Source organism: Lichenostomus cassidix, chromosome 5 (genome assembly GCF_008360975.1).
Source record: "Lichenostomus cassidix isolate B80296 chromosome 5, HeHo_3.0, whole genome shotgun sequence".
Taxonomy (NCBI): Eukaryota; Metazoa; Chordata; class Aves; order Passeriformes; family Meliphagidae; genus Lichenostomus; species Lichenostomus cassidix.
In genome coordinates, this window is record NC_139486.1 from 11,048,592 (window position 1) to 11,068,157 (window position 19,566).

Genomic DNA, 19,566 nt, shown 5'->3' on the forward strand with positions numbered 1-19,566 from the left:
AAAGTAGTAGAGCAAGATAGAGTTTGGCATAGCATGGTTGAATAGAAAGAAGGTTTTTTTCCTTCCTTTTTTTCCTTCTTTGACTGCCATACATATAGCTTGTATCTAACTCTGATTTAACCTCAAATCACGTCAGACAGAAGTCTGTTGGAATGGCATTCATCAGCCAGAGTTCTATATGTAGGCATCTTCTGATCATCTGGACTCTTGGCTGTTCAACTCCAATGCACTCAGGCATGACCTTACCCTTGCCAGGCTGGTGACTCCTGACCTGACAGGCACCTCAGTCTATCTGTCCATGTGTTACTGAGCTCTATGTCCCACTTTATGGATTCTCTTGGGCAAGGATGGCCTTTGTTTCTCATTGGTACTATTTCAAACATAATGTGATTTGATCCCTTTGAACCATAGTTGTCGCTGTTGAGCCACTAGCAGAGAAAAAGACCCGGATTCTCAGCGTGGCAAGAAAAGAGAACTTTATTATTTTGATTCCAACTTATGTAGATTTTTCAGAGGTCACCCAGATTGGTCAGTCAGAAACCTCCCCCTAGGCCTGATTGGCCTGGCCTGAGCTGTCCAAATCTCAAGACACTGTTTTTAATAACATCCAAACTTTATCTTTATTTATAAAACACAGGAGAAAATTCTCATGGGAAAGACCTGTGCTAGCCACACATAGTTATAAAATTAATAATACTAATAACAGTAGCGACATGAATGGAGGTACATCTGATAGGTAATTACTGTGGGCAGACATGGGATCTTTCATTTTTTCTTGAAGGTAAGCACCATGTATTTTAATATTTTTCATCTCAAGTATTTCTTCCATCATTATTCTAAGAACTATGTAGTTTATCTCCAGTCAAGTGGCAATGGCTCCAGGCTGCTGTGGAACAGACAATCTACAGTCTAAGCAGTAGGAGTACAAGACACAAGGACAGTTCTGAAGCACTAAGCTATAAGATCACTGCACATCAGAGTTACATCCCTGATGGTCTGAGTTCTGTGCCAAAACCCGCTTCAAGACTAAGAAACAAATAACAGTTCCAAAAGAAATCTGTTCATATTCTCAGGAAGCCTGGAATCCCTTTGGCTTACCATCAACACTTCTATTCTACAGCAGATGACAAATTGAAATTTTTTCTTGTCTTTATCATGACAGATCAACATAAACTCCAGTCAAAATTTTTTTCCCCATATTCCTTCATTTCCATGTCATTTCAGAAAGCTATTCTGAAAAAGCTGTGCTACTTTCCAGTTAAAGACTACTGGATGCCAGCCACTGAAATGTAAAGACTATGTATATACTAAACTTGAAATTCTATGTGTTTTGACATCATCTTGTCTATATCAGAGCTGTGTGGAGTACCTAAGTAGTAAATACCTGTAATAAAAACATCTCTCACTCCCCCTTATTCGGTGCATATTGCTAAAATATGCACTTTCTGTCATTTAGTCCTGATGATGAAGTTCTTTCATTCAAATCCCTTTGTGGTAAATATTTACAAAAACTTCCAAAGCCTGTCAAAACCAGGACCATGAAATTGCAGTTTAAGTTTGTTACAGGTGCCAACAAATATCTTCTAAATGAAATTAAGGATATGGCATGCCCTCAGAAGAAATTAATTCTAAGACCAATTCAGTCCATTGAATCAATCAATTTTCCTTAAAACAACCTTGTACCAGGGATTTGAATTATCTGTGGTACTCATGAGAGTTTGATCAGCAGCTGTGCTGGGGAGCTTAGCCCCAGAACACATCAGAATGACCACATCTTTCATCGCCTTTCTGATCAAAGGCAAACACTCACTTACTTGACGTAGCTTTCCCACAATAATTGCATGTTAGAGAAAAGCAAACCAAAGCATCTGATGCCCTAAGTAAATAGGCACAATCAAAGGACAGAACAAACAATGTAACATGCCGTTCCACCTCAAATGCTCTTGCTTCCCTCCTTTGCTCTTTTGCTCCTCCAAAATGCCTTGGAACCTAACCATCATTACATACTAAAATGATTCAGGGAAATTTTCACCAAACAAGGAATAAATTATGAAGACCCACAGTGAGAGTTCCTATGTTATTTCATTCTGTGTGTTGACCTGCACTATGGCCAAATATGTCAAACAGTTACCTCTCAGAATTATAGACTCAGAATGAAGGTCTATGTCTCTCTTTGACTATCTCCCTTATATTTTAATTTCTTTGAGTTATTTCAGATTTTTCAGTCTATGTATATCATCTAGATTTCTTGTCAATTGTAGAGCTGCTTTACATAAAATTTACATAGCCACATACACAATATTCTAGGATTTAATGGCCAGGTGACCACTGTGTTACATTTCCCAAGGAGTCTCTGAAGAGTTAAGAGAGCTCTGGTGTTGTCTGTAGCGCAGAGGAAAGGCTAGCCATGGATTTCAGCATTGCTTTTTATTATGTTGCAGCTGTACTGCACTCAGTTCTGCTTGGACAAATTCCTGAACAAGAATCTATTTCCCTCACTTCACTTTTGGAATAAGTACTGTTTTGGTTTTTGGCTCGGCTTTCAAGCAATGTTCTTTTTGTCAGTATTGAAGGAATGAAGGGTATATTTAAAGAATAAACTTGGGATGTGTTTGGTGATTTTGATTTAGGATGTAGGAATAAGGTTCTCAAGGGATGGAAAACTTGAATTCTAAAAATAATGAGCATCTAAAGTTTAGTGGAGGTATTATTATTGCCTTGACTCATATGGGCCTCACTTGATTTACTTGTCTGTTTAGGAATAGGGAATTTATTTACAATGCAATTACAATTTATAGCAGTTACAATTTATAAGTATTTTATTCCAGTAGTTATTAAAATAAAATTAATAAAATTCAAAAATAATATGATATGTTGGCTGTCATACCTAGAAAATCCATTACCCACAGTTTAGTTTATTGCAGTTCTTAAACACTGATGCAAAATCACTCGTTCACTTGTGTGATTTTAGCTGGGTGCAAAGCCTGAATAAATTAAGTTTTCTGAATATGTAGGTCACTTTAATCTAGCCGTAGACTATTTTAAAAAAAACAGTTCTTGACTGCCATTTCTTCTTTGAGCACTTAACAGAGTTAAGCCTCAATATAAACAATATTTGATGTTTCTCCGTAGGACATTCATAGGTTGCTTATCCCATCCAATCCCTGCACTATACTTAGAAATGTATTAGCTCCATGGTCCCAGGGGTCACTCTTACAGCAGACTCAGGTTTTGGATCTAAACATTTCCTTTGTAAAAATAGCAGTGTGGAGAGAAAACAGCAGTACAACACAATTATAGGTTAAAGTTACCACTTTGTTCATTGCCTACAGGCATTTACATATATTTAATGGTATGCTTCACTGCTGGGTGAAGGTAATCCATACAGCAGAACAAAATCTTCCAAAGAGGTTGGCCAAGAGCCGTTCTTTAGTTGCATTGTGGCTTGCAATTATGAAGTTGGAAAGAAGAAATTTTGACGAAATAGCAAATATAAAGTAGACCCTAAACCAGAAAAATCAAAGGAAACAAAGCTCATTTTCCGACAGGGAGAATTATCAACCACTCTTGCCTGTAATGGATAAAGAAATTATTTCAGATTTCCTTTGGAAAGGTCAGCTTTCAGAATTAAATCATCTTTTGGTTGATGCCAGTAACTAAACAGACAAAGACCTTAGCAGAATGTGCGAATCTCTAATTGGACAGAAGAAATCAGGTTTTAATGAGAGGCTCTAAACAGCTCTGCATGTAAGAACAAGTAGATGTTGACCAATGGTTTTCACTGGTGTGTTTAAAATTTTGGGCAATCACCTAATAGCAGGTCAAGCAACAAGCCACCTCACACAGGCTGGCCCTTTGCATTGCACCACCTGTACAAATTATTATGTTCTCCCTTTCCAGGAGCCACACAATGTCAGTCCCTCACCCACATTTATTTAAAGAGAGGTATTTTGGTCTGCAAGCACAGTCAGAGTTTCAGCAATCCTTTTTTTTCCCCTTTCTCTTATTAAACCATTAATTTCTATTATCTTCACTTAAATTATGTTGTTTTCCAGGAAAACAGAACATTTTATCTCTTTCTAAATCAGGAGAATAAGAATTTGTTACTGTATCCCTAATCTGACCAGTGCTGCTAAATTGGTCAATTTATGTACCTTTTTGCTCTCTTAAACACAGTTTCTTCCCAGAAACAAGACTTTTTATAGAAAAAAAGCATGAAGCAAATGGTTCATTCCACTTTCCTCCCTGATAAGATTTTGCATTGAGCACATTTAAAATACTCTTTTATTGCTCTGTGATAGATTTTAGACAAACCCATTTATTTTTGTAGTGATCAAAGAGATATGGATACGTTTGTCATCTGTTACAGATCTAGAGGCAATAGAAGGAAAAGAAGACTCCCCAAAGCATTTCACATGAAGGAGTTTCTGCCCAGTTATGTATTCTTGGCTAGGTTACAGCTAAGGGGCCCTGGTCTGGCAGAAGTGACATTTTCATATACTCAACTTCATGACCACAGACAATAAGATGAAATTAAAAGGTCTGCTCTCCAGGTGCCAAGCTAAGCATACATTTCATACTTTAAAGTCTTGAAAACTTCATTGAGACTTGTCTGAATGTCCTGAGACTTGCATCGAATACAAAGTTCAGCTGCAGTTTTGCCTCCTGTGACAGACTTGTGGATGACAGATCAAATACTGGAGTATATGCACTGGGAGTATAGAATGAGAAAGCCTGTGGGAAATTCCACCACCTCCTGAGAGGGTGTGCTTAAAAAAGCAAGGAGACTCTGGATTGCCACTATGTTGCCTGGAAGAGGAAGAAAAATGACAGTTTTTAACATTCTTTTCCCTTTCTGTGCAAGACTTCAAATAACCCTTGTTCTGCTTTTGGGTAACCCTTTTATTTGCTTGTCTTTTTTCTGATAGCCCCATAGCTGTAATGCTGATGCTGGAGAAGTATACCTATTTGACTCACTGTTTTTGCCATGATGATGGCATGGGAGCATTTTAGAAATCACAACATACACTTTGGGTTACAGGACTCTGAGCATGTTTATATGTCTTTAAATAAAGGGATATTCATTGCATAAGATATCATACACGTCCCAAGCTGCTTAAGAGTTGGAAAAGTAGAATATTTTGCATCTGGATAAGGAGCCAAATTCACAGTATGAGATAGTTATCATATAAAAAATTTCAGAGAGACCAAAATATCTACCCACGTGCCTTTTTTCAGAGCATGGTTATGAAATATAAGCTGTCTTCAATACCTTTTTGGTGTTGCAGTGTATGATTGTCTTTTATGAATTTGTAACCTATTTTTTTGTACTGAAAACAGGAATTTTAAAAAGGACAGAGAAGTTTCCTTTTTTTTTCTTGTTTCATGAAATATATCTTTAAAAGTAGATTTATATTGGTCCCATTACTCAAAACATAAAAGACCTCAAAAGCTTTGAGCAATTCTGTTTAGAAGCTGCCAGTAAAATGAGTTTCATAACTAATATCAGTTTTGATACCAAGAAAGATGTTGAAGACACTGCCAATCATTCATTCTCCTGCAGTTCAAATGTAGATCCTTACAGGGATGACATCTCACTACACTGACATCTGGAACATAGCAACAAAATGCTGCTGGCTCAGAGAAACAGGAGCAACATGCAATATTCATTGCCAAATGTCACTTAGCAACATAACGTGTACAGTGGAGGAAAACTCACACCAGCCATACCCTACCTCTCCAAACAAACAAAAGCTCCTTGTAAGACATATTTTGAAAAGGCAAATTATGTCATTATGCTACCTAGAAAAATTTTCTGTTAAAAATACACAGAAAAGAGAGGAATCAGAATACAAGTTCTGGCTCATTCTGTCAGAGAATGGATACAAGACACAGTTAGCCTTTGCATGGCCATAACAAACCCCCAGACCCCTTGAAAGCAGGGTGCTCTGAGTTAGAGGCACAGCTGCAAAAACTGGACTGTTGTTTGACTTAAGTTACTTATATAATTACAAGGTTATATATCAGCCAAGTAAAGCTTTTTGTCTCTCCATTTTTTTTCTAAAGTGTCCAGTTGCCACCCTTTTCTCCTGTGAGTTCCTAAACATTTATGTACTCTCTGAATGTGTAAAGAGCCTAAAGTCCTGAATGGACTACTGCATCCATGTGCCAAAGTAGAGTACAGCACAGCACAGTTTGGAGAAATTTCTTTCTGAAAGTAACATAGTTGCATCAATGTGTTTCTCAGCCCAAGCAGATTCGCTATTTTGATTTGGATTTTTACCTGAAAGAGACAGACACAAAGAGAAAATGGTGTAAAACACACCAAAAATTTACCCAAGGAAGATATGCTAAACCAACCGAATACTTTCATGCATTTTCTACCAGATATTTTTCTAAACTGTATCTCTTCTATCTTGCCTTGGGGTTAATTATCTTCGCAGGAACTGTAAAGAAATTGAGAAGTTGGTTTGCAGAGGGTCAATAAAAACATGAAAGGTTAACCATTAAAAGTGGCTACAGTTACAAATTAAGTTCTACTGACAACAGTTTGAGGTTTTATTTTGTTTATTTACGGATTTATCTTGTTTAAAGATGCCAGTTCCATCTTCCCATTTGGAAAAATATTAAGTATAAGCTAAAATAAAAATCCCAATTATCGAAGGTGGAGGTATCACTAATACAACAAGATCTCACAGTAAAGTGTAAGAGAACCTTGAGGTCCTGCAGAGATTTGAGGCAACTAAGTCGCTTAAAGAAACAGTAATAATAACATCTGGTAGCAACTAGGAGCTTAGCAGTTAAATGTTTTTGAAAAAGACCTAGAAATACTTGTCCAGTGTAAGAGGACTACGTGCTGTCAACGCAAAACAGTTACCAAAATACAAATGTACAGTGGTGCATTGGGAATTTGCAAAAAGTTAGACAAGTATCAAAGTAATTGACAGAACATCTGTGGAAATCTTAGTTTGAGTGCTGTGTTCAAATCTGGAGAACTTTGTTCAAGAATGATGAGGAGGAACAAAGAAGAAAAGAATTATTAGGGATGGAACTGAAGGAATAGGAGCCCTGGTTTATAGGAGAAATTGCTTTGTTGTGAACACAGTGGAGTGGGTAAACACAAGCGTGGGGAGAAAAAATTTTAAAACTATTTTGGAATACCAAAAAAAATAGTTAACAAATTTTGCATTATGAACTTTGATCTGAAGTTACAAAAGAAGTGTCTTAAGACCAGAGGAATAAACTTCTGCAACAGCATATTTGTGGCAAAAAGCCCAATTGGTGGTAAGGTAGAGGATGATCTCTTTCTGAAATGTGAACTTTGATAAGAGCTTATAGTGCTTATGGTGCTTTCATGGCTGAAACACAGTCACCTCACTTACACCATTAACCCTGCCAAGAGGAAAATTTGTTTCCTCTCTGTTTTGGTAAAGATATGATGCCACATACTACTCCCAACAGCAAATAACACAATAGCTTTCCTCATTAAGAAAGTTGTTAATTTTGACAATGACAACATAGAAATTTGTTCATTACAGTTTGGCAAACATCCACATTTCTTAATTTTATGACAATTCTCAAATTATTGTTTTGTTGTTGTCAACAGAAACCAGGTCAAAAAGTAGAATGAAAAGCTGGATGCTATCATGACCTTGAAATTTTATTTACTGAAAACAAGGCACTCCTACTGAAGGACTTTGTATTAATTGTGCATTTCCTGACAAGCTGCATTTCAGCACATTCATCCATCAGTTCTTGTCCAGATCATACACACATATCAAGTGGAATTTATTAAAAATAACACTCAATAAATGAAGACCTTAATTAAAGGAAGAGCATGACATGAAGATCCTGGCCCCAAGAAATGTCTCAGCTTATGTGAAGAGGGGTTCTGGTTCCATACAGACTGTTTGTGTTCAAGGTACATAGTTTTTAGGCCTATTTTAAACCCTGAAGGAAACATCTATGTAGGAAACATTCATGTAATTTCCTCAATTGAAAGAACAAATTCCAGTCTCTCTTAATTTCTTCAGGGACTGAAAACAGGTTTGCCCACAGTGTTTGCTCAAGTACAGTTTGTGTCCTTGGCCTTTAAGTTCCATTGGATATTCACATTGTCCTACCTGAGTATCATTTAGTTCTCTACTTTGGTTATGCCTTTTGACATATATCAAACATTAAATCTGCTGCTTCTTCCTTCTCTTACTGGTTCAAACACTCAGTCGTAGGCAAGAAAATGCCAGAGGATAAATTCTTCAGAGGATCTCAGTAAACACATAAGAAAATAGGTCCTGCTTTTGCAAAACCAGCAAATACATTAGCACAGGGATCAAGTTTTCTGGTGGGAAAAGTATCCAGTTAGACTGAATTATTTTTCAGAACTTTTTTTTAGTGTCTATATCAATATTACTTTTGAACTTCATTACACAGCAACTAGCATCAGTCTCAGAAGTCTGTAAGACAGTTTAGAAGTTAATTTCTAAACAGTCTGAGAGTGTTTAGAAATTAATTTCTGATGAGAACAGTCTCTCAGAATAATGAAAATAATGCCCAAATTGAGATAAATTGTTACTTTGAGACTCTACAATGACTGATCATACCCTGGGCTTAGATATACTTATTTCTCAGCTTAAGAAGAACTTGTAGAATGTGGTGGGCACAAAAAACAAAGTATTTTCTTTGGATGCTTATTTGCCACGTGATGAGGATCAAGACACACTTCAACAAATGATGTGGGAAGGTCTACTAGGTAAATATCTATGGCTGCTATTTGATAGTCACCTGAAAATGATTTGTGGATGATCCAATAATGCAGGGAAGACCCATGAATTTGAGCCTCTTGGCCACACATCAGCCATTGTTGGTTAGAGCAGTCACCATCACGAACTGAAGAATTTACTAAGAAGAATGGGGTTCAAGAAGTGATTTACATTTAATTATTCTTATTTCATTTTTTTTATCATCTCCAACTTTACCTCATCTTTTCCTGGCAAGTGGTTGATGTCTCTCCCAATGATTAGTTAGTAGTTTAATTTTAAAATATAACAGGGTCCCTCCCTCAATCCAGGTATATTAGGAATATACTGGAAGTAACTAAGTATACCACTGAGCATAGCAGTTTTGTTTTTTGGTTTTTTCACTATGTTGAAGTATTTGTTGTGAAAGGTAAGAATTAAACATAATCTTGGGTAGGTCAGGATACATTCAACACCACTTTGCTCACAGAGCCTGTGACATAGCTTCACAATTTTTCTTACACTACTGACTAAATAACATCCCTTAAAGAATTTACCTGAATGAAGAAGGGAAATTATAAAAGAACAACAGCAATAACAAGTTTTACAGTAGCCATCCATAAAAGGCACTATTTTCCTTTCATTTTCATTAGGCCACATTTAAAGTAAAAACTGAAAAGAATTCTGAAAAGAATTCAGAAAACTGAATTCACTTCTGCTGTGTAATATTATGAATTGTTGGAGGTCCCTAGTGTCTGATGTTTTCCTTTGCTGTAAACCTTAAAAAAAGCCTTAAAATATTTCAAGCAGATACAGGTAGAAACTGCCCTTCTGGTTTGAATCTCTTTAACTGGAATATCTGCCGAATTCTTGTCTCTGTGATTTTACCCACCTTTACAGTGTTTTAGGCTTTATATTGCTTTTCATGGATTATGCTTGATATACAAAACCCATTAACTGTAGCATATATAACATTACTGTCAGTCTTGCCATTTAATTTAAAAAAAACATTTTTCCAAAAAGATTATATGGATCTGCTACCAGTGGTTGAATTGGCTTCCTGGTATATAGTAGGATAATTTAGGTTGAAAGAGAGCTCAGGATCAGGTCCAACCTCTGCTTAAACAAGATTTCACACTGATTTCAAAACATTTTTCTCAGGGCTTTATCCAGCCTTGAAAATCTCCAAGAATGGATGTATGTATCCCTTTCAGAGACAGAAGTGCCATACAGAGCCTTGTGTTTTCTCTTACCAAATGTCATTCCCTTCCTAAATATGCTTAATTGCTCTGTCCAAATGCTTTAGCAGTTGCCAAATAGATCCAGCATATTACATGGTGGATACTTACACTCCTGAGTGATTTGAAATTGTGGATCCTTCTTTTGCAAGGGATGCTCAGTATCCTTTAGAAAATTCACATGTAAGGTACTTGTACAGAGTAGTGGAAATATCAGAGGTAGGTTTGCAATTCCTCGAACACCACCGGTGTCTTTAAATATCAAACAAAGGACTGGGATATATTGGCACGATTCATTTTTAGAAAATCTATGTACATTTTTATATTCATTTTAAAGGGAGATGTTCTGCTCTCAAAATAAAACTCCTGTATGATAATTTATTACACTAAAATTTAATGTATCTCTTTCTGATAAATTTTGAAGTGCAGAACAGGTGATGTTGATCTAGACTATTTTAAACTCTGAATTTTGCTTCTTCTTCCCTTCCCACACATCCTAGTTTCACCCTGGTGGTCAACATTACTGCTTTTACTGAATCCTATAGCAAGTTATTCCCTTAATATATCTGTTTCTTTAAATATTTTTTTTCCACAGATCAGGGCATGTGAGTGAAGAAGTCTTGCTCATTCTTAAGTGCCCAAGTGGCTAATTTTGTTTCACAAATTTCTGAGAGGGAGCTCAGCTGGGGTCATTTAAAGCTTGGGTTGTGTTTGCTTTTGTTATATTTCTTTATAGCCTCTTGAAATTGACTCCAGGCCTTTTTATTGCACCTGGCAGAAAGCTGTGTTTGCTTTCCAACCTCTATCTGGAAATTAAGGTCTTCCCAAATGAGACTGTTCCCTGTCAGATTTCTGCCTTTAATAATGTTAACAAGAGCTCTGTTCCCCACTCTCACTGTACTGGCACATGACTAATTCACAGGACTTCAACAATATAATTTTGCTCTTTCTTCATCCCTTGGACAATTTAGACCCAAAAGGATTCTGTTTCACCATTCATTCTGTAGAATACTGCTTCATTAGCTTAAGATGCTCACAACTGTTTTTACCAGTTTGATCGTATGGTGACTGCATTCTAGTCATGAGCACCTGCATTCTAGTCATGAGTGTAGGACCACTGTCTTTTTTTATAATGTTCCATTTCTCAAACCATGCTCCTACTAAAGGTCTTCTATTTTGTTTTTCAATCTGAATGTTTCAGTTGGGCTTTTTAAAATTAGTTCTTTTATATAGTTCCTGGGGCAGACTACCTATGTGCATAGAAATTCTCATCAATATCAATGATTTCTTCCTGCTGGAAACCTTCTGTTGCCTCTTCATTTCTTCTCAATTGCCTTTGTCTTCTCCATGTAATTTCCCTGTATATTGAAATTGAGGGAAGAAATTTCATGAGCTCGTCCTATTTATCTCCATTCACATTTTTGTTACAAGTTCCTCTAAGCAACCATGCTGGACCTCAGAAAATTGTGTGCCTTGTTGCACAGCATTAGTCTGTAAGAAAAAGTTTCTCTCTGAGAAGGTATCCCACAGTTCATCACTGACACCATCACTGACACTGGCCACTTCATGAACTACCTGAAGTTCGTGAAGTGCTGACATCTTTCTCTGCAAAGAAATAAAATTTCACTGCAGATAAACTGATCTCCATTTCTTTCTGTACCTTGGTCTGTTTCATGGAATTGTCCCTTGCGACAATGAGCCTCATATTCCTAACTCACGCCTTGGTCTTTCAGAACCCTCCCCCCTGCCCTCCGAAATTTCCTCCACTTTTTCTTCCTGCAAGCCTGCCTGGGTGCAGGCCGGTCCTTCCCTTCTGCTGCTCCTCATCTTTGTTTCTGCCTGTCCTAGGTTACAATATAGATGTATTTAGTATTCTATTACCACCAGCTGTGGGACATTAGCTGTTATCATCTGCTAATGACTCACCCCTGATAACAGACAACAGGTCATCAAGAAACCACACCATGACTCACGGACTTATCTCATCCTATGGTGAGATGCTCCACCCAGGAGGGAGGAGCCAAGAATTCCCACCTGGATATAACCTGGCCTTGGAACTGCCCAAGCTAGCCCTGTCTACTGGGTTCCCAGAGGACAAGAGCTACCACTGGACCTTCAGCTGGAGACTAGACCTTCTACAGGATCACCACTTCAACCTAACTACTTCACTTGGACTACCACCCTAACAGAGTGTCAGGTTATATCTGACTTTGTCAGTGCTTTCTCCTGTATTATTACACTAATTTTTAATTTTCCTATTAAACTTTGATCCTGACTTCAAATCTCCCACTGGTTTTTGTTTTCAAACTAATACACTGCCATCTTGTGATATCTTGTAAGTTGTTTGTTAACTCCAGACCCTATCTCTTCACCATTTCTTCATGTGGGGTGACTGCTCTATTCTTTCTATTTTCTCCTGTTTCACAAAGAGCCCTTAAGCAGCCAGATGGTGACAGATGTGAAGAGCACTTACGGGTGCCACATACTCACTGGTCGCCCTGACGTCCTCAGCACAAGATACCCACATTGCTACTGTCTCTGCTGGCCTTTACAGCACAGCCAGAGGCAGCTCTTGTTCTCTTAACATGCTGGACCTATTCCAGGACATTGCGAGGGTGAAAGTGGCACTATTTGATATTAAAGACTGCCTCACCCATGTCCGTCATATGACGCAAAGTTCATTTTATATGAGACAGAATTTAAATACATTTGCTTGGAAAATGAAAATGTGGAATTTGCAATAAAGTTATGAAAAAATAGAGCAATAAGATCATACTCCAGACACTCTTTAGCTGTTCTAATTTCTAAGCTAGCTTGTGAGGTTAACTGAATAGCTTCTGCAGCTTACCTGAGGCCAAGACCAAGAGAAAATCTTCCTTCAGGTACAGAATGCAACACAAGCTGACTTTTTTCCTTTCTTATTTACCCAAAGCAAATTGCATTTATCAGAATGTTGGGAAATCACAGTGGGTTTTTTTCTGTGGGTTAAACTATTCCTTTTGTCCTTTCTCATTATGTTCTTTCACTAACATTTCTACTTATATCCTAGTCACTGCAGTCCAATTTTGGACTGATTTTTACTGTTATATTTTTCTGAATATACAAGAGTAAATATTGAAACAGAAATATCTAAAGAACAGACCTTTGGTCAACTTCAAACTACTTATTGCCTTGAAGCGTTGTTTTAAAGTAAAAGGTACTGTAATTTATAACGAAATTGGGCCTAGGAAACACAAAGACAGACACATAGCTGCATTCAAACTTACTTCTGAAAGAAATCTCCTTCCTCCAAGTTGTCAGGTATTAGATAAAGATCCAGGGCACACAGTAATAGTTACCAAAGATTTTTTTTTCTTTAAAAACAAAAAAGACCTTTTCCTATTATTTAACCCCATTTAATTCATATTTTGAAGCTTATATCTCTCCAAAGGTGAAGCACAGATGTTTATTTTTAAATTACTTTTTAAAAATGTTAGGATTAGGGTTTCAGGCCATCAATTTTCAAATGAAGTCCAGGATAAGCAGCTATCATTATCTTATTGAGTGACCAGAATGAAAATCCCTGCTTTTTCTATATTATCACAAGTGTTTTGACATTATAATTCACATTGCTTTGGGAAGGAACCACCAATATATTATGAACTGTATGGGTTTGTTCAACATTTTAATATTTTATAACTATATAAAAATGCTTTATGTGAATGGAGCTATTTTAAAAATGTTAGTTAAGTGAGATGGATACTGGCCACTGAAGATGAATCTGTAGAATTATGTTGCACATAAACTTTGGCATTAACCATTTTAGGCTATTTTGTTGAGTAAAGTTACTGATTTACTTTTTAATCAGTGTATAAATATTGCACTGACACTCTTTGGAATACTAATACTGTCTTCTGGACCTGCATACCATACTTGTTGCGGAGGCCAATGTATTCTCACTGCTCAGGGTTATCCTAGGAGCTTTTGAAATTGTGGAATTTGATGGCACTGGCCTTTCAAAATTCCATGTCTCTTTGTGATGTTTCTGTGATTAGTCTGGGTTTGCATAAGGGGAGGCTTTATGAAAGCACAGAGCTGTCAAGTCACTACCAGCCACCACAGAGGGATCCCTGCTCTGCAGAAAAGCTGCTGAGAGACCATAGCATGCTTCTGGGAGATCTCACAGCTTTATCTTGGAAGCCAGCTGCCACAGTGCCAAGCAGATTTGGCTTCAGACAGAGGAGAATGGAGGAAATGGAAAAAAGTAGCTACTTGTGGATTGACTTTTCCTGGAACAGCCTTGTTAAGAACAGAGCCATTTCTGGTCCCAGCTAACCAGCACTGTGCAGTGGAATTGATTTTGTAACAATTAGTGCTATAGATGCTTATATGGATTTTTTTTTGTGAATTAGATCTTTGGACATACCTGAGTTATGCTGTAATCTATCCAGAGGGATATTTATTCAGCATGTACCAAATATACTGTAACTGCTGAGTGTGCTCTAAGTGCATTTCTGTGACAGATGGAGTGTTGCCCTTTGCTCATAAGAGAGAACTAGCAATATGTTAACTGATATAAACCAGTGTGATTTAACAAAATTTGATTGTAAATGTGACAGTGCTTTAACAAGATTTGATGGTAAGGGACAGTTGATAGGGTCAGACAAAACTGTCAGAGAGACCCTCCTGCTGAGTTTTGAAGTTCAGAAAGGACCCTCTTGCTTTATAAACTCCTTCTCAGAAGGGACTTTAGGTGTGGCTGAATCCAACTTAGTCCCACACTCGGTCAACAGTTGATGTCTAAAGGATTATATTTGCACATTCCACTCTCCATGTCACCTAGCTAAGATTTCAAAGTTTCAACACGCTTCTTCCCAAGTCACTTACCGAGTATCAGATGCAATAAAGATTCTCTTTGACTTTGGAAGGAACCTTGAGTCCACTCCTGTGAGATCCTGGCATGCAGCCCACTGCTGTGCAGTAGACCTCAAGGGGTCCTGGGCTTCCCATGATTTAAGGAGTGAGATAATTGGCTCATAGTTGTATCTGCATATTGACTGCAATCATTTCTTCCAAAGCTGGTTTGACTTGGACCTTGACCAGTGCTACGGTTAGGTGGATACATTGCTCAGATCAGCCTTTGGCTATCATAATCTTATCTGTCTCCCCAAAATCCAGCTAGAGCTAGATAGAGCCCTCATGACCAAACACACCTTTATGAACACCACTGGTGGTTACCAACTGAGCAGATTATGAGATATAATATGGGATATATATGGATATAAATGGGAATGGGGGGAGCAGCACACCATTACAATTTCCTTTGCAAATCCTGAAGAACTACATCTCGCTGCTTCATTATTGTCTGAGCTGAGTGAGAAATCCACTACCATATGGATTCAATGCCTTCCCAGCCTGCACAGTGTGAGTGTCACCTTGTCCCATCCTGAAGGAATCCCATTATGTCAAAGAGTGGGATGGGAGACTTAGATGTGTAAAGAATAAAGGCGTGGGGTCTAGTTGTCAGACCTTCTTTATTTGAGACATAAAAGTACTCTCTGATGGGGGACAGAGACTGTTAGTCATAATATGTGATTTTATTAAAACCACTCAAAGGGCATCGGACAAATGAAATAAAGAAGCAAATACAACAATTAGCAACAGATTTACAGAAGTTATGTAAATGGACATAAATGCCACAAAAAACAAAATCTCTAATAAGCGCAGGAAACTTTAAAGTGTTGGAAACATTTTCCTGGAAAGATGACAAACGGATGTTGCAGGCCTGGGTGTTGGTGGGCATGCCACACTTGTGTAGATCATGCAATTCAGCAGCAATTTTCTCATGGCCCTACATTTGTGCTACTTGGCAGCACAGTGCTAACTCTCCACTTTGTCACTAACTACACCTGTAAGGGTATCTTGGATGTAGGTCTTTGCAGAAGCTGGAGAATTGATGAGAAGTGTGTTGGAAGGAGATGGATGAATTAGACAAATTGTGCGTTTTGTCCAACAGCATTCCCTTGACACATGGCCCAGTCCTGCTGTACCTTGAGGTCTGCCATCTCTCAGGAGCATGAAAGCGGTTTTGACTACAGTTCCCAGTCAATTTCTTCATGTTGGCTTGCATTTCGGATGGAATATCAAAATTTTGTTTCATTTTTGGTTTTCTTCTGTCAGCAATCCCTCATATAAACAAGGTGAAATAGTAATGTCATTAATTATAGTAATAGCAATGCCAATGCCATTAAAGTAGCAATAATGGTTGTGATTGGTCATTTGTTAGCTTTAGGAAGACCAGGAACAGGAAGACTACCTTTTGGACAGAAAGAGTGATTGTAAAGATCTGCAAAGCTGGAGAATGAGACATAAGGAAGTTATGAAAATCTAGTCCAGCATATTTTCATCTAAGGTGGATGTACAGCTGGTTAACAGAATCCCTCCAGTTTATCAGTGATCAGAGCACCTAATAAAATAGAGGAACCGATTAGAGATAGCATTTTATTTCCTTCCTTGCAATTTTTTAAGAACAAGTTAGACAAATATCTCTGAGAAACCCATCAGGTATAACTCATCCTGCTCCAGTAGTGCAGAAATTATCTCAGTGGTCTTGGGACAGAGTGTCCACATCTAATATTAGTAAGAAATCTAATGTCTAATGCTACAATGCTCCAAGATTCAAAACATTTGGAATAATCACCTATGTTTGAAATTCTAAACTTTTGGTGTTTTCCATCACTAATTCTTGGTTTTCTTCTGTTCCAGAACCTCCCAGTTTCTTGCCATGAATCAAAGGAACTCCTCCAAGGCAAAATGAGTCATTCTAATGAGATTCTTTACTAATAAAACCTCCACACATTTTTAGTCTTTTCCTCTTAACATTCCTTCTTCCATGTACTCATCTTATCTACAAATGTGATACTGTCACTCTTCAGTTTTTTACCATTCTCTGCTTTCTGTAACATTCCTTATAAATAAGTCTTCCTATGTAACACGTCTATGCAATTCTTTATAGCTATACCCTGTTTCAGTTGTACTTAGCAAGGATAAAAGAAAATCAAATGGATCTGACATTTGAGTTTACTCCTTTCATTAAAAAAAGCTTGTATATTTGAAAACAATGTCAAAGATGGGAAGCTGAATAACCATTTCAAACAATGCATTATGGACAAGAGCTCTTTGCCAATCCCACTTCTATTAAGAGTCCCCATGGACCTTAATGGGAGGTGGAATATACGCTACCCTATTGTGGCAAATAGAGTAAAATTCCACGTCAGAAACAAAGAGAAAAGGCTTCAGGAAGAACATTCAGATGCCTGAGAGTGAGATGTTAAAATCATGTCTTCCCTAGCAGGTCTAATCCAGTCCAGCACAAGGAGTATTTTCAATAGCCCATTATCTTCCCAGCTGAAGCTTCAAAACCAGATTTACTCATGTTTTATTAAGTGCATTTTCCCCTACTTACCTGAATTCCCAAGGTCTACATTACTGTCAGGCAGTAAGGAAATATAATTTCAATAGCCAGCTTTTCCTCTTTCCACTAGCAGTGCTGAGCAAAAAAAAATTTTTTTTTTTTTTTTTAGGAAAGCATCAGCTTACTCTGTGGTTTGAGTCACAAATGGTTCTGATCCATGTGCCATAGCTCTGGTCCAAAAACTGTAAATTTGTGCTGCTGCGATGCTGTTTGGAAAGTTGTGTAACTATTATCTTCTAAAACTGTACCTGGAAATAAAACCAATATTTACTGAGAGCCTTTCACAGATGTCATAGCCTGTCTGAGGAATCCTATCATAATACAAAGGGATAACCTTTTCAGTATTTTTTATGGAATGTAGACGAACAAGATTAAAATTCATGACAATGTTTCGTCACTATTGCCAGTAGCCATTAGCAAATAAGTCTCTGAGTTGATCAAGCCTCAAGTTAACATCAGACTAAGGACAAGGAGAAAAAAAATGGAATTGTCTTTACAATGGTTTTAAAATTTAAATTCAGTGTTAATTTAGTTTTGCAACACAAGAATGGGTTAGAAAATTAAAGTTTTATAAAGGGATCAAGTTGCCCATTGCCCATGTCTGATTTAGGAGTTTTTTATAGTGTGAAGCCTAAGCATTTTGTCTACACACATTAATGGAATTTCTCAGAATTTACAGTGTGCAGCAAGGCCAGTTCTTTCATGACAGTGGAATATTTAGTTTAACTTCCAGGTCACTCTTAGTTTACTGAAATCTAGGCATTTATTAGTGCACAGCTTCACAGACTGGAGAAGAAGCTGTGTCAGATTAAGGATTCGGACTCAATGGGCTGGGGGTCCTAATTATATCTGTACTACCCCATTACTCATTATTAATGTTATTGATTCTTTGGGGTATGATCTATTTAGGATATGTCAGTGAAGACTGGTCTGATAGATGCCCTTTCTTATTAATATTTTTAAAATAGAAAATACAAAACCTGACAGTGGAAGTCAGGTTTCCTGTGCATGGTCTGGTGACCTGCTGTACATGGACATCTACAGGTGAAACTGCTCTCAGTTCATGCCTCTGCTACCACATACATCAGTGGATGTGGAAACAGCAAGATAAACACAATAAAAAGCAAACCCAAAATATAAGCAAGGGTGTAAGCCCTGGCCCTTCACAGTGTTGAAGCTTTGGGAAACTGAGAGCAGAAGAGAAATGACCTTTTCTGGCACACTATTCCTCATGTTTTGGTCATTACACAGCTTGCAGGAGACAGTCCTTGACTGTCAGTCTTGTCCAAATACCAAAGTGAGACTGGAAGGAGTGTTCAGTGAGATAAACCTTGCTTACACTGAGCCTTACAGAAAAAAATTAATTCAACTAGCAGCAGGACTGAAAGAGTTAGGTTTCTTAAACATTTGTGTCTAATGGATGCAAAGGAGAGAGAAAAGAAGCCCTGAAAATTTTCTGAGGTCCAATATTTGCTATGCTGCTACTGCCATGCTTTTCTTTTCATGACACCCTTTTCTCAGGAGATGTACCAGTCATTTGATATTTCAGACCTCTTCAACCTTCTAGCACATTTGGTTGTGACTGATAAACATGGCAAAAAGTTACCAGGAAGGGTAAGGACTGTTGGGTACTTCTACAATGGCCCTTCTTTCTACAAACACATGAAGGACATGATCTCACAATTCTCACATTATTAGGAAATCAGGCTAAAAATACCACGCTTTTCCACATAAATGGTAAGCTTTGCCCAGGACACAGCTGTCACTGGGATGAGAAGGGAGCAGAACAAAGAGGACATGGTGGGAAGACAGCATGGAACTTCCCCTGGGCTTGTTTACACCAGCACAACGTGCCCTCCAGTTACACCGGCATCACAGATGTTCCCTAAAATAAATTGATTTCAGGAAAGGGATGGAGTGTTTTAGTGGGAGCAATGCAGTTGGGAGCTAGGCATGACTGTGGGACTGTGTCAGATTCTGTCTGGCTTCCAGCCTGAGGCAAACCCAGGTACTTCTCACTCAGTTTGCAGCTGTGACACCCATCCAGCTGGTGTGAGAGATCTTGCAGTGCACGACAGAGCAGAAAGGCTGATTCTGGTCATGTGCTGTAGAGATTTTTGTCTCTGGCTCACTGGAATAG

The 19,566-nt window shown here is 37.9% G+C and overlaps 1 long non-coding RNA gene across 1 annotated transcript in view; it reads left to right on the forward strand.

Moving 5' to 3' along the window:
* The window catches only part of LOC146435944 (uncharacterized), a 219,206-nt gene extending 201,789 nt beyond the window's left edge, over positions 1 to 17,417 (forward strand). The window contains exon 12 of the long non-coding RNA XR_014852454.1: positions 16,718 to 17,417. This is a non-coding gene — a long non-coding RNA (uncharacterized LOC146435944). The remainder of the gene's footprint in view (positions 1 to 16,717) is intronic.
* The last annotated feature ends 2,149 nt before the right edge of the window (positions 17,418 to 19,566 follow it).